Below are 16153 nucleotides of genomic sequence, written 5' to 3'. Positions count from 1 at the left end.
AAACAATATTTTAAGTGATCAAATTTCTACTTGCATTTTAAAATATCCTTTAAGCATTCACATCATGTATATATTTAATTCAGATACTGCTGAGAAACATAATTTCTGTTTTACTTGTACTGTCTGCATTGGAAAAAATCACTAATTTACATCTCAGAATTATTATGTTAAAATGTTCTGAGCAGAAATCAGATCCTGAACTGTCAACAAAGTCTTTTGCCTGATATTATTTCTAAAAGTCACTTATTATACCCTCTCTGTTAAAGGATTATGGAAATCAATACACACTGGTCAGTCACTAGATTTGAAAGAGAAAACCGGCCCAGGACTCTAGCATATAATTATGGAATTGAGTGAAAAATATTGATAACTGAGTTAATTATGACACATCTTCTGCTTATAGCATGGCATTTAGGAGAACAGGCCATGGAGTGAGATTGCTTGGGTTCCAAATCCTGACTTACTAGCCAGAGAATGTGGGAAACTTATCCTCTCTTGGCCTCTATTTCCTTCCTTTAAAATAAGAGTAGTGTAAATGAAAAGATGTCCCAGAATGGAAAAATAAAATAAGGGTAATGCCAGTCTCTTCCTCAGAGGAATGATATATTGATTAAAGCACTACATTCAAAGCACTTAGAGTAGTGCCTGGCAGGTTGTAAGGATTCAGTAAATATTATCTATTATTTGATAAACTGATGGTTTGAGGTGAAGTCAGTTAAGAAACAGATGGAATGAACAGTGAATTAAGTTGTTGTTGTTGTTCAGCCACTAAGTTGTGTCCTGTCCTGTACAGAGAAGATTGTTCCTTGGAGCTCTGCTAAAGACTGTTTGTATCCCCCTAAAATTCATACGTTGAAATAAAATCTCCACTGTGATGGTATTTGGAAGTATGGCCTTTAGAAGGTAATTATGTCATAAATACTCATAAATGAGATTAGTGCCCTTGTAAGGGGTTGAAGAGACCAGAGCTCTCTCTGTCCACCATGTGAGGATACATGGAGATAATGGCCTTCTATGAACCAAGAAGTGAGCACTCACCAAACATTGATCTGTCAGTGCCTTGATCTTAGACTTCCCACACTCCATAACTGTGAGAAATAAATGTTTGTTGTTAAGTCATCCAGTCCATGGTATTTCTGTTAGAACAGATCTAATGGGTGTAGACAAGCTCCTCAATCATCTTCATAGAAAGATTTCCTCATGAGAGTGGATTTTGATGCTTTTGTTTCTCTCTTTAGACATGACTCTTCCCATCCTTATACAGAGGAAGGCCAAGAACCAAATTTATCTTGCCTTTGGCTTGGACAGAAGAGCATTCCCAGTGCTTCTCAGTAATAAGCTTTGTGAGTGTATCAGATCATATATGCTGTATACTCTTATAACAACTAGAAAAACTCAAAATAATTCACAAATCATGCAGATACTTGTACTTTAGGTCACAGTGCCATATTTACTGGTATCCCCCTTTCAGCCTTGTATCTGTGCTGTCATGCTAAGTGCTTCCAGGAAAAGAATGCTCTTTGCTCAACTTTTGGCTTAGACTATATAAATCTCTCCAGAAATCATTGTTTTTGTTTTTAGAACAGAAAGACGAATTTATAGTATAGCAAGAGATCACAATGTTTACTTTAAAAATGACGCTCTTGGGACTTCCCTCAGTGGCCAAGACTCTGGGCTCCCCATACAGGGGGACTAGGTTCAATTCCTGGTCAAGGAACTATTAATAGACCCCATATACCACAATTAAGAGCTTCCATGTCGTAACTAAAGAGCCTGCATGCCACAACTAAGACCTGGAGCAGCCAAATATATATATATATATTTTAATGAGGACCTTCACTTAAACCAAAAAAGGAGAAGTGACTTGCCATCACAAGCAGCACAGAACCAGGCAAAGAATAGGAAATAGAGAATTAGAGAGCTTTGTGACCTGGGACTAGATATTTATGATTATCTGTTCTAGTAGCAATAATAACATCTCAGCAGTCTTGATCACCTATGTGCCACACATTGTGCTAAGACCTTAATATGTATTAACTCATTTAAACCTCACAGGTACACTATGATTCTGGCCTTTTGCTTGAAGTGTTTCACACTTTAGATATGGGGACATTGAAACTTTGAATGTTCAGGTGATCTGTCCCAGATCATGTAGCTAGTGAATACTAGAGCCCTGATTAAAACCCTGGAAATCTGATTCTTGATCTGAACTCTTACCACTGTGTTATGAAATGACATGGAGATGCTAATACTTGTCTGATAAGATTACATTAAACCACATAGTACTATGAGATAGCAATTAGCACAGTTCAGCTCAGTTCAGTTGCTCAGTCGTGTCCGACTCTTTGCAACCCCATAAATCACAGCACGCCAAGCCTCCCTGTCCATCACCAATTCCCAGAGTTCACTCAGACTCACATCCATCAATTCAGTGATGCCATCCAGCCATCTCATCCTCTGTCATCCCCTTCTCCTCCTGCCCTCAATCCCTCCTAACATCAGAGTCTTCTCCAATGAGTCAACTCTTCGCAAGAGGTGGCCAAGTACTGGAGTTTCAGCTTTAGCATCATTCCTTCCAAAGAAATCCCAGGACTGATCTCCTTTAGGATGGACTGGTTGGAACTCCTTGCAGTCCAAGGGACTCTCAAGAGTCTTCTCCAACACCACAGTTCAAAAGCATCAATTCTTCAGTGCTTAGCCTTCTTCACAGTCCAACTCTCACATCCATACATGACCACAGGAAAAACCATAGCCTTGACTAGACAGACCTTTGTTGGCAAAGTAATGTCTCTGCTTTTGAATATGCTATCTAGGTTGGTCATAACTTTCCTTCCAAGAAGTAAGCGTCTTTTAATTTCATGGCTGCAGTCGCCATCTGCAGTGATTTTGGAGCCCAAAAATACAAAGTCTGACACTGTTTCCACTGTTTCCCCACCTATTTCCCATGAAGTGATGGGACCAGATGGCATGATCTTCGTTTTCTGAATGTTGAGTTTTAAGCCAACTTTTTCACTCTCCTCTTTCACTTTCATCAAGAGGCTTTTGAGTTCCTCTTCACTTTCTGCCATAAGGGTGGTGTCATCTGCATATCTGAGGTTATTGATATTTCTCCCAGCAATCTTGATTCCAGCTTGTGCTTCTTCCAGCCCAGCGTTTCTCATGATGTACTCTGCATATAAGTTAAATAAACAGGGTGACAATATACAGCCTTGACATACTCCTTTTCCTATTTGGAACCAGTCTGTTGTTCCATGTCCAGTTCTAACTGTTGCTTCCTGACCTGCATACAAATTTCTCAAGAGGCAGGTCAGGTGGTCTGGTATTCCCATCTCTTTCAGAATTTTCTACAGTTTATTGTGATCCACACAGCCAAAGGCTTTGGCACAGTCAATAAAGCAGACATAGATGTTTTTCTGTAACTCTCTTGCTTTTTGGATGATCCAGCGGATGTTGGCAATTTGGTCTCTGGTTCCTCTGCCTTTTCTACAACCAGCTTGAACATCAGAGGTTCATGGTTCACGTATTGCTGAAGCCTGGCTTGGAGAATTTTGAACATTACTTTACTAGCGTGTGAGATGAGTGCAATTGTGTGGTAGTTTGAGCATTCTTTGGCATTGCCTTTCTTTGGGATTTGTTGACTCTATATACAGTCAATAAAAACAAGACCGGGAGCTGACTGTGGCTCAGATCATGAACTCTTTATTACTAAATTCAGACTTAAATTGAAGAAAGTAGGGAAAACCATTAGACCATTCAGGTATGACCTAAATCAAATCCCTTATGATTATACAGTGGAAGTGAGAAATAGATTTAAGGGCCTAGATCTGATAGACAGAGTGCCTGATGAACTATGGAATGAGGTTCGTGACATTGTACAGGAGACAGGGATCAAGACCATTCCCATAGAAAAGAAATGCAAAAAAGCAAAATGGCTGTCTGGGTAGGCCTTACAAATAGCTGTGAAAAGAAGAGAAGCAAAAAGCAAAGGAGGAAAGGAAAGATATAAGCATCTGAATGCAGAGTTCCAAAGAATAGCAAGAAGAGATAAGAAAGCATTCCTCAGTGATCAATGCAAAGAAATAGAGGAAAACAATAGAATGGGAAAGACTAGAGATCTCTTCAAGAAAATTAGAGATACCAAGGGAACATTTCATGCAAAGATGGGCTCAATAAGGGACAGAAATGGTATGGACCTAACAGAAGCAGAAGATATCAAGAAGAGGTGGCAAGAATACACAGAAGAAGTGTACAAAATAGATCTTCACTACCCAGATAATCACGATGATGTGGTCACTCACCTAGAGCCAGACATCCTGGAATGTGAAGTCAAGTGGGCCTTAGAAAGCATCACTACAAACAAAGCTAGTGGAGGTGATGGCATTCCAGTTGAGCTCTTTCAAATCCTTAAAGATGATGCTGTGGAAGTGCTGCACTCAATATGCCAGCAAATTTGGAAAACTCAGCAGTGGCCACAGGACTGGAAAGGTCAGTTTTCATTCCAATCCCAAAGAAAGGCAATGCCAAAGCAATTAGCACAGGTATATGGAATTCAGTACTCAGTAGGTAAATGTTGGTACATTTTGCCTGTTACATAGTCATCAGATTAAATAGGGCCCCTTCATGGATCACACCCTTCTCATGGTGAAGGGGCTTACATAATTCAATAAAGCTATGAAACATGCTGTGCAGGGCCACCCAAGATGGATGGGTCATAGTGGAGAGTTCTGACAAAACACGGACCACTGGCAGAGGAAATGGCAACCATTCCAGTAGTCTCACTTCAAGAAGCCCATGAACAGTATAAAAAGGCAAAAAGATATGATACCTGAAGAAGAGCCACCCAGGTAAGAAAGTGTCAAATATGCTACTGGGGAAGAGCAGAGGGTGATTACTAATAGCTTCAGAAAGAATGAAGCGTCTGGGCTAAAGCAGAAATGCACTCACTTGGGGATGTGTCTGGTGGTGAAAGTGAACTCCAGTGCTATAAAGGACAGTATTGCATAGGAATCTGGAATCTTGGGTCCATGAATCAAGGTAAATTGGACATGATCAAGCAGCAGATGGCAAGAGTGAACATCAACATCTTAGAAATCAGTGAACTAAAATGCATGGGAATGAGTGAATTTAATTCAGATGACAATTATATCTACTGCTGTGGGCAAGAATCCCCTAGAAGAAACAGAGTAGCTTTCCTAGTCAACAAGAGTCTGAAATGCAGTACTTGGGTGCAATCCCCAAAATGACAAAATGATCCTGGTTTGTTTCCAATGCAAATCATTCAATATTGCAGTAATCCAAGTCTATGCCATGATCACTGATGTTGAAGTTGAATGGCTCTATAAAGATCTACAACACCTTCCAGAGCTAACACAAAAAGGATGTCCTTTTCATCCTAGCAGACTGAAATGCAAAAGTAGGAAGTCAAGAGATACCTGGAATAACAGGCAAGTTTGGCCTTGGAGTACAAAATGAAGCAAAGCAAAAGCTAACAGAGTTTTGTCAAGAGAACATGCTGGTCATTGCAAACACTCTTTCCCAACAACCCAAGAGACAACTCTACACATGGACATCACCAGATGGTCAACACTGAAATCAGATTGGTTATGTTCTTTGCAATCTTTGATATATTTGAACAATGTGATTAATTCTTTTTGAAAACTTTGAAAAGCAAAATTCAGAAGTCAAAAACGTCATGAGAGACATTTTAGCAAGAATACCAAATGTGGTGAGACAACCCAGGAAAACAATGAGAGGAGGTGGCTAAGTCTAATGCTTCTTTACTTCATTTTCTTCCAGTTTTAATGAGAAATAATTGATATTTTTTACTGTATAAGTTTAAGGTGTACAGGATGATGCTTTAATTTACATATATTGTGAAATGATTACATTATGTTTAGTTAATATCTGTCATCTCATATAAATACCAAAAAAAACACACCCTTCTTGTAATGAGAATTCTTAAGATCTACCATCTTAACAACTTCCTGTACATCATACAGCAGTGTTAACTATAGTCATCATGTTGTACACTACATCCCTAGTACTTATTTTATAACCGAAAGTTTGTACCTTTTGACTACCTTCCTTTTAATCACTCCCCTTCTTGCCTCAGGTAACTACAAACTGATCTCTTTTTCTGTGAGTTTGGTGATTTTGGTTTTCTTTTTAAATTAGATTCCTCCTTTTAATCACTCCCCTTCTTGCCTCAGGTAACTACAAACTGATCTCTTTTTCTGTGAGTTTGGTGATTTTGGTTTTCTTTTTAAATTAGATTCCACAAATAAGCGAGATCATATCCGATTTGCCTTTCTCTGTCTGACTTATTTCACCTAGCATGTCTGCAAGGTCCATCCATGTTGTCACAAATGGTCGGACTTCCTTGATTTTTTACGGCTGAATAATATTCCACTGTACCTACGTGTGTGTGTGTGTGTGTGTGCACGCACGCATGTGTATCACAAATTCTTTATCCATTCGTCTATCTACGGGTACTAAGGTTGTTTCCATATTTTGACTATTATAAAAAATGCGTCTATGAATGTGGCAGTGCAGACATCTTTTTGAGTTACTGTTTTCATTTCCTTTTGACATATTCCCAGAAGTGGAATTGTTGATTATTTGGTAGATCTATTTTTAATTTCTTGGGAGACCTCCATACTGTTTTTCCAAAGTGGCTGGACCAACTTACAATCTCATGAATAGTATACAAGAGTGCCCTTTTCTACACATTCATGCCAGCATTTGTTATCTCTGGATTTTTGATGATAGCCATTCTAACAGGTGTGGGTTGAGAGCTCACTGTTGTTTTAATTTGCATTTCCTTATTAACTAGTGACTTTTCAGATACCTGTTGGCCATTCATATATAAAAGACATTCTGAGAACAGAAGAACAAAGCAGGAGGCATCACACTTTTTAATTTCAAGGTATACCATAGTTCAGTTCAGTTCAGTTGCTCAGTCGTGTCTGACTCTTTGCGACTCCATGATTCACAGCACTCCAGTCCTCCCTGTCCATCACCAACTCCCGGAATTCACTCAGACTCATGTCCATCGAATCAGTGATGCCATCCAGCCATCTCATCCTCTGTCGTCCCCTTCTCTTCCTGCCCCCAATCCCTCCCAGCATCAGAGTCTTTTCCAATGAGTCAACTCTTTGCATGAGGTGGCCAAAGCACTGGAGTTTCAGCTTTAGCATCATTCCTTCCAAAGAAATCCCAGGGCTGATCTCCTTCAGAATGGACTGGTTGGATCTCCTTGCAGTCCAAGGGACTCTCAAGAGTCTTCTCCAACACCACAGTTCAAAAGCATCAATTCTTTGGCATTCAGCTTTCTTCACAGTCCAACTCTCACATCCATACATGACCACAGGAGAAACCATAGCCTTGACTAGATGGACCTTTGTTGGCAAAGTAATGTCTCTGCTTTTCAATATGCTATGTAGGTTAGTCATAACTTTTCTTCCAAGGAGTAAGCGTCTTTTAATTTCATGGCTGCAGTACCATCTGCTGTGATTTTGGAGCCCCCCAAAATAAAGTCTGACACTGTTTCCCCATCTATTTGCCATGAAGTGATGGGACCAGATGCTATGATCTTTGTTTTCTGAATGTTGAGTTTTAAGCCAACTTTTTCACTCTCCTTTTTCACCTTCATCAAGAGGCTTTTTAGTTCCTCTTCACCTTCTGCCATAAGGGTGGTGTCATCTGCATATCTGAGGTTATTGATATTTCTCCCGGCAATCTTGATTCCAGCTTGTGCTTCTTCCAGCCCAGTGTTTCTCATGATTTACTCTGCATATAAGTTAAATAAGCAGGGTGACAATATACAGCCTTGACATACTCCTTTTCCTATTTGGAACCAGTCTGTTGTTCCATATCCAGTTCTAACTGTTGCTTCCTGACCTGCATACAAATTTCTCGAGAGGCAGGTCAGGTGGTCTGGTATTCCCATCTCTTTCAGAATTTTCCACAGTTTATTGTGATCCAGACAGACAAAGGCTTTGGCATAGTCAATAAAGCAGAAGTAGATGTTTTTCTGGAACTCTCTTGCTTTTTGGATGATCCAGCGGATGTTGGCAATTTGATCTCTTGTTCCTCTGCCTTTTCTAAAACCAGCTTGAACATCAGAAGTTCACGGTTCACATATTGCTGAAGGCTGGCTTGGAGAATTTTGAGCATTACTTTACTAGCGTGTGAGATGAGTGCAATTGTGCAGTAGTTTGAGCATTCTTTGGCATTGCCTTTCTTTGGGATTGGAATGAAAACTGACCTTTTCCAGTCCTGTGACCACTGCTGAGTTTTCCAAATTTGCTGGCATATTGAGTGTAGCCCTTCCACAGCATCATCTTTCAGGATTTGAAATAGCTCAACTGGAATGCCATCACCTCCACTAGCTTTGTTCGTAGTGATGCTTTCTAAGGCCTGCTTGACTTCACATTCCAGGATGTCTGGCTCTAGGTCAGTGATCACACCATCGTGATTATCTGGGTAGTGGAGATCTTTTTTGTACAGTTCTTCTGTGTATTCTTGCCGCTTCTTCTTAATATCTTCTGCTTCTGTTAGGTCCATACCATTTCTGTCCTTTTTTGAGCCCATCTTTGCATGAAATGTTCCCTTGGTATCTCTAATTTTCTTGAAAAGATCTCTAGTCTTTCCCATTCTGTTGTTTGCCTCTATTTCTTTGCATTGATGGCTGAGGTATACCATAAAGTTATAGTAATTAAAATAGTATGGTATTGGCAAACAAAAGACTAATAGACCAATGGAAAAGAACTGAGATCCCAGAAATAAACCCAAGCATACACAGTCAAGCAATATTTGATGAGTAAGCCAAGGATATTTAATGGAAAGAGAGATTCTCTTCAATAAGTGATACTGGAGAAATTTGATATGTACATGAATAAGAATCAAAGTTAATCTCTACCTTACACTACTCAAAAAATTGACTCCAAATGGATTAAAGACTGAACTATAAGACATGAAAGCATGAAACTCCTAAAAGAAAACAGAAGAAAACTCTTTGGCATGGGACATAGTAATGATTTTTTGAAAATCACACCTAAAGCACAAGCAAAAACAAACAGAAAAAAACAAGTGGACTATATTTAACTAAAAAGGTTCTATATGGCAAAAGAAACCATCAACAAAGTGAAAAGACAACCTACAGAATGGGGTAAAGTATTTGCAATATATTTATCATATATCTGATAAGGGGTTAATATACAAAGTATATAAAGAATACATTCAACTCAACAAAAAATATAAGGGGTTAATATACAAAGTATATAAAGAATACATACAACTCAACAAAAAATAAAACCTCAAATAATGTTTACTACATTCTGAACCTTGCACATTCATACTTCATTTGAATTGTCCTCTGAGGAAGCTATATTAAATGTTCAAATCTAAGTAATAATGCAATGTAATTAGTCTATATTTATGTTTGGGGAAAATTCTTTGAAGCAAATTATACAATAAGAGTTTAGCTTTAAATAAGTAGGACTAAATACTATAAAGCAAAAAGTAGGTTAACAGGACTTTTATCTTTTAAGCTTTGATCTGGGATCAAGTGAACCATTAAGTCCCCTTATCAGCTTGCTGGTACCTGTACATATCAAACGGAAGGTACTCCTTGTCAAGATGGTGTACTGAGACAATAGTAAAAATGAAAACAAAAGCAACCTTCTGCCTCAAACACAAAATAGATGTTAGATAAAATATGACAAAATCATTTAAAAATGCCTGGTCAAGATTAAAAATAGGAAGAGAAAATATCTTTATAAAAACCAAGAAGGAACTCAAAAGTTAGAATGGCAGGCAGATATTGACATAGAACAGCTCTTATAGGTGACAAGGACAGGTCTTGGAGTATTTGTATTTTAACATCTATTCAAGGATAGCAAATAAAGGTTCAGGACCATGTAGAAAGCTAGAATTGAGCTTCCTCCCTAAAGCTACATGCCCCTCCCCACCCCCACAAAAAAAAACATGTCCTTTATGTGAAACAGAGAACCACAAAACTCTACCTAGGAGCCAATGGAAGAAGCAGAATAGCTTGTCATACTCTTGTCAGTATGGATAAAGAAAAGAGCCAGTTGCAAGAATGGGTTCCCGAATCTGCATTATCCATGGAAGTGAGACTCAAATTCATGGTACTTGCATGGTTCAGGAAACTGAAGCAAGAAATAAAAAAATATGTTTGAAGCAAGAAGATTCTATAGGGATCTGAAAAAAAGGGCCAAATTGACCTACAGGATTTCATCTGCTACCAAAGGGTCTAGGATACCTACTAAAATAACTTCCTCTGAAGACTAGTTCACATTCAAGACTTACAAGAAAACAAAACACTGTGAATGAGATTTTGGACTCAAGACTAGAAATAATTCGGCATTTAAAATGTATTTAATTTAAGCTCTTTTTGAAATTATTTTGTTAAAAGAGAGAAAATGAATAAGAATAAGTGGATTTACAAATGATCCAAATAAAAACTTCCAAATTTGGAAAATATAACCATTGAAATTTAAAAAACTCAACATATGAAACAATATATTAGAAATCATTGAAAAGAGTTAAATGAATTGGAAGATAAAGCTGAGGACATCACTGAAAATGCAGCACAAAGAGATAAAAAGAACATATGAAAGTGAAGTGAAGAGACATGAAAGAGCATGAGAATAGCCAACACTTAGCCACCGGGAGTTCTAGAACCGACAGTGTAGATGCAATCTTCAAGATAATATTTGCCCAAAATTTCAGAACTGAGAAAAGTGAGTGTCCCCAGATTCAAGTAGCATATATAATGTAACTGAATCCCTAGAAGGTTATGTTACAACAAAATCACAACTAGATGACTGTAGTGAAATTGCAGCCACAGACAAAAGATAGATTAATTGCAAAGGAAGGAAAGCCACAGTGCAGTGTATTTCAACTGTATCTCAATAAAAATGGAAGGGAAAAACAAAGAATGCCACAGTTGCTGTAGATATTGAATCACCAATAAGAGATGTCAGAAAAAATAATATATTCATAGTGCTGAAGGAAAATAACAATCTAATAAGCTCTACACAGCTAAGCTCTCATCTTGGAGGAGCATAAAATACTTTTACAGGCATATAAATTCTGAGTTTATTACTCACAGACCATCACTAACAGAACTACTAAATGACACATTATCACAAAAAGGAAATAAAACTAGAGGGGAAGTTTTAGTTACAAAAATCACTGTAAACATATAAAGTGCTAAACAATATACTTAAATAATATTACATCTACTACTATTATGTGGTCTTCCCTGGTGGCTCAGAGGCTAAAGCATCTGCCTGCAATGCAGGAGACCTGGGTTTGATCCCTGGGTCGGGAAGTTCCCCTGGAGAAGGAAATGGCAACCCACTCCAGTACTCTTGCCTGGAGAATCCCATGGACAGAGGAGCCTGGTGGGCTACAGTCCATGGGGTCACAAAGAGTCGGGCACGACTGAGCAACCTTATTTACTTACTTACTACTATTATATAATACTTATACAGCACTTGCTATGAGCCAAATATTATATTTAGCACTTCACAAGAATCTTTAGAGATAGGTACTGATATAATCCTATTTTATAAAGGAGAAAACTGAGACTCAGGGAGGATAAGTGACATGTTCACTGTCTCATAGCTAATAAGTGACAAAGTCTGGCTACAGAATCTGTGCCCATAAACCTGTTTGCTGTATTGCCTCTCTAATAAATTACTAATAAAAATGGTAAACATAAAATGAAACTAAAAATCTAAACAATGGTAACATAGAAGATGGAACATGTGAGCTCAGAATTAAAACATTCTAGGGGCTTCTCTCGGAGAAAGCAATGGCACCCTACTCCAGTACTCTTGCCTGGAAAATCCCATGGAAGGAGGTGCCTGGTGGGCTGCAGTTCATGGGGTCGCTACGAGTCAGACACGACTGAGCGACTACACTTTCACTTTTCACTTTCATGCATTGGAGAAGGAAATGGCAACCCACTCCAGTGTTCTTGCCTGGAGAATCCCAGGGACGGGGGAGCCTGGTGGGCTGCCGTCTATGGGGTTGCACAGAGTCAGACACGACTGAAGCGACTTAGCAGTAGCAGCAGCAGCAGCAGCAGGGGCTTCTCTGGTGGTCTCCTGGTTAAGAATCTGCCTTGCAATGCAGCGGACAGGTTTAGTCCTTGGTCCAGGAGGATCCCACATGCCATGGAGCATCTAAGCCTGTGGGCCACAACTATTGAAGCCTGCATGCCTTAGAGCCCATGCTCCTCAAGAAGAGAAGTCACCACAGTGAGAAGCCCATGCACTACAACTAGACATTAGCCCCGGCTCGCCACAACTAGAGAAAGCCTGCATGCAGCAACCAAGACCCAGCACAGTCAAAAATAAATAAATAAAGAAATCTTAAAAAAAAAAAAAAAAAGGAATTAAAGTACCCTAAAAGCATTTTATTTTTTAGGAGGAGAAAATACAGATTAAATTTAATCTGTATTAAGTATAAAGATAAAACCATCAAAAGAATAGAAACAAAATGTGTATCAAACCAAGAGAGGGGAGAAAAGGAATAAGGAATCCTTAATTACTCCAATGAGTAAGTAAATGAGAAAAAAATACAAGTAATTCACCACAAAGGCCAATTCAATCAGTTCCAAGAATACAATGCCATATAGACTTCTTTCTTTAACCACAACTAATGCAATTAGAAGTCAATAATTATAGCAAAAATGTGGACTCTAAAGAACTTAAAAATGAAATATGGATTAAAGAAGAGATCATGATGGATACAGTATTTGCAATAAACAGCACTGAAAGGAATACTTATAGAAATTGTGGGATTTGGTTTAAGGGGAGTATTTGGGGAAATTTTATAGTTTTAAATACATATTTAGAAAATAGAAAAAATTGAAATTAATGAGGTAAAAGTTCAAATAAAGAGTAAAGAAAATAACAGTAAGCAGTACTAAAGCAGAAAGAAAAGAAAGATAATAAAAATCAAAAAGAAACATTAATAAAAACAACAGAAATGATCAACAACATGAGAAGTTGGTTCTCTACAGACAAATAAATATTGGAGGACATTACTATAGATTTTATAGAAATTTAAAGATAATAAAATAATACTGTGAACAGTGAGTGTAGGCCAATACATTTGGAAATGTAGATAGAATGAATAATTTCCTTAAAAATGTACTTAAATCAATCAAGAAGAATATCACAGTAAAAGTACTAGAGAAATTCAATAGTAGCAAAAAAAAAAAAAACTAACCACTAAGCCAAGGAATTTTCAGGACTATTTTCCAAACCAAACTTTAAAGGAAAAAATAAAATAATATGTATGTATTTATTATATTTTTAAACAACTTTACTAAGGCATAATTGAAATTCAAAAAACTGCATATATTTAATGTTTACAATTTGGTGAGTTTGGACATAAACATATACTTGTGAAACCATCACCACAAATGAGGTAATAAACATACATAACCTTCAAAAGTTTTCTCTTACCCCATTTTGTTTGCCTGTTTGTTTGGTAAGAGTACTTAACATGAGATCTACCCCCTTAACAAATTTTTTAAGTGCACAGAACTATTAACTGTAGGCACAGTGTTATAGAAAGCTTTCTAGAACTTACTCATCATACAAAACTAAAACTTTAAGCCATTGAACAGTAACTCCCTACTTCTTCTTTCCAACCCTTTGCAACCACCATTCCACTATCTGCTTCTATGAGCTTGACTATTTTAGATATCTTATATAAATGGGATCACACAGTATTTGTTTTTATGTGTCGGTTTATTTTACTTAGTATAATATCCTGAAGGTTGGTCCATGTTGTTGTATGAGATGGATTTCTTTTTTCCTTTTTAAAGGCCAAATAATAATATTCCATTGTGTGTAATACCACACTTTCTTTATCCATTCACATGTCAATAGACATTTTTGTTGTTTCCATATATTGGCTATTTTAAATAATGCTGTGATGAACATGGGAGTGCAGCTATCTCTTCAAGATTCAGCTTTCATTTCCTTTGGATATGTATCCAGAAGTTGGATTACTGGATCATTCATTCCCACCAACACTTTTCTTGACATCCTCACTGACATTTAACTTTCATCTTTTTTTAAACATCTGTCTTCCCTCCCTACCACATCACTCATTGTAAGCTCCACAATATCTTTTGTCTTTTTGAAAATAGCTATTCTAACAGGTGTGATGTGATAGCTCACTGTGGTTTTTATTTTGATTTTTCTCATGACTAGTGATGTTGAGCATCTTTTTATATAAGTGTTGGCCATCTGTATGCCTTTTTTGGAAAAATGTCCATTCAGGACCTTTACCCATTTTTAAATCAGGTTATTTGGGTTTTTTTATGTACTCCCACTTGTCAATTTTTGCTTTGGTTGCCTGTGCATCATACCCAAGAAGTCATTGCCAAAATCAATGTCAGGGGGGTTTTCCCCAATGTTTTCTTCTAGGAGTTTTGTAGTTTCAGGTCTCATGCTTAAGTCTTTAATACATTTTTAGTTGATTTTTGTATATGGAGTAAGGAAAGGGTCCAATTTCATCCTTGTGTATGAAATGCAGATATACAGCTTTCCAAACTTTCCTGTTTGTTGAAGAGACTTTTATTTATTGTAGATTCTTGGCACTCTTGTTGAAGATCGGTTGACCATGACTTTATTGGGTCAATTCAGGGCCCTCTATTCTGTTCCTGGAGAAGGAAATGGCAACCCACTCCAGTGTTCTTGCCTGGAGAATCCCAGGGACAGAGGAGCCTGGTGGGCTGCCGTGTCTGGGGTTGCACAGAGTCAGACACGACTGAAGTGACTTAGCAGCAGCAGCAGCAGCAGCTATTCTGTTCCATTAGTCTATATGCCTGTCTTTATCCCATTACTATACTGTTTTAAATACTGTAGCTTTGTAATGTGTTTTGAAACCAGGAAGGTATAATGTCTCCAGCTTTGTTCCTTTTCAAGATTGCTTTGTTATTTGGCGTCTTTTGTGGGTTCCATATGAATTTTTCAATTGTTTTCCTCATTTTGTAAAAAAAAAATGCCATTGGGATTTTGATGAGGATAACATTTAATTTGTAGGTCAATTTGAATACTATGGACATTTTAACAATATTGAGTCTTCCAGTTCATGAACATGGGATGTCTTTCCATTTATTTGTGTCTTCTTTAATTTCTTTCATCAATATTTTATAGCTTTTAGTATATGGCTTTTACCTTCTTGCTGAAGGCTATTCCTAAGTATTTTATTCTTTTTGCTATTGTAAGTTATTTTATTTTCAAATAACTTTTTGCTAGATTATAGAAATGCAACTGATTTTTTTATGTTGAATCTGTATTTTTCAGATTTACTGAATACATTTATTTGTTCTAACAGCTTCTTTGTGAATCTTTTCTACATATAAATAGTTTTCTATACATAAAATCATGCCATCTGCAAACAACTATTTAGCTTCTTTTTTCTGATTAGGATGACTTTTATATCTTTTTCTTGCCTAATTTCTCTGGCTAGGACCCCAGTACTTGAATAAAGTGGTAAGAGTGGGCATGCTTGTCTTGTTTCTGGTCTTAGAGGAAAGACTTTCAGTTTTTCACCATTGAGTATAGCATTTGCTGTGGACTTTTCCTATATGGCCTTTATTATGTTCAGGTAAATTCCTCCTATCTTCTAAAAACTATTTGAAATAAATAGAAAAAGAAGCAATGTCCTCAATTCCTTTACGATCCTATCACAACCTAATTTTCAAAATAAACCAATAAAAAAGTTAAGAACCAAAAAACAGTAAAATTATAGGCAAATTCAACATAATCTTATAAATGAAAAAGTCTTAAAATGTCTGCCAGATGAATCCAACCAATGAGGTAGTTTTTCTAAAAACTGCATCAGAGGGATTTCCTTGGCAGTCCAGTGGTTAAGATTCTGTGCCCTCAATGCAGAGGCTGGGGGTTCAGTCCCTGGCTGGGGAACTAAAATGTCATGTGGTGTGGCCAAACTTTTTTTAAAAAATTGCATCATGACTAAGCCAAGTTGAATTTGTTCGAGGAATTATAGAAAAAGCAAAGAAAAGATCAAATCATCCCACTGAATTCAGAGAAGTTATTTCAATAAATTGTCCACAAATTCATGATTTAAAAAT

Source organism: Bos mutus, chromosome X (genome assembly GCF_027580195.1).
Source record: "Bos mutus isolate GX-2022 chromosome X, NWIPB_WYAK_1.1, whole genome shotgun sequence".
NCBI lineage: Eukaryota > Metazoa > Chordata > Mammalia > Artiodactyla > Bovidae > Bos > Bos mutus.
This window is presented reverse-complemented; position numbering follows the sequence as displayed.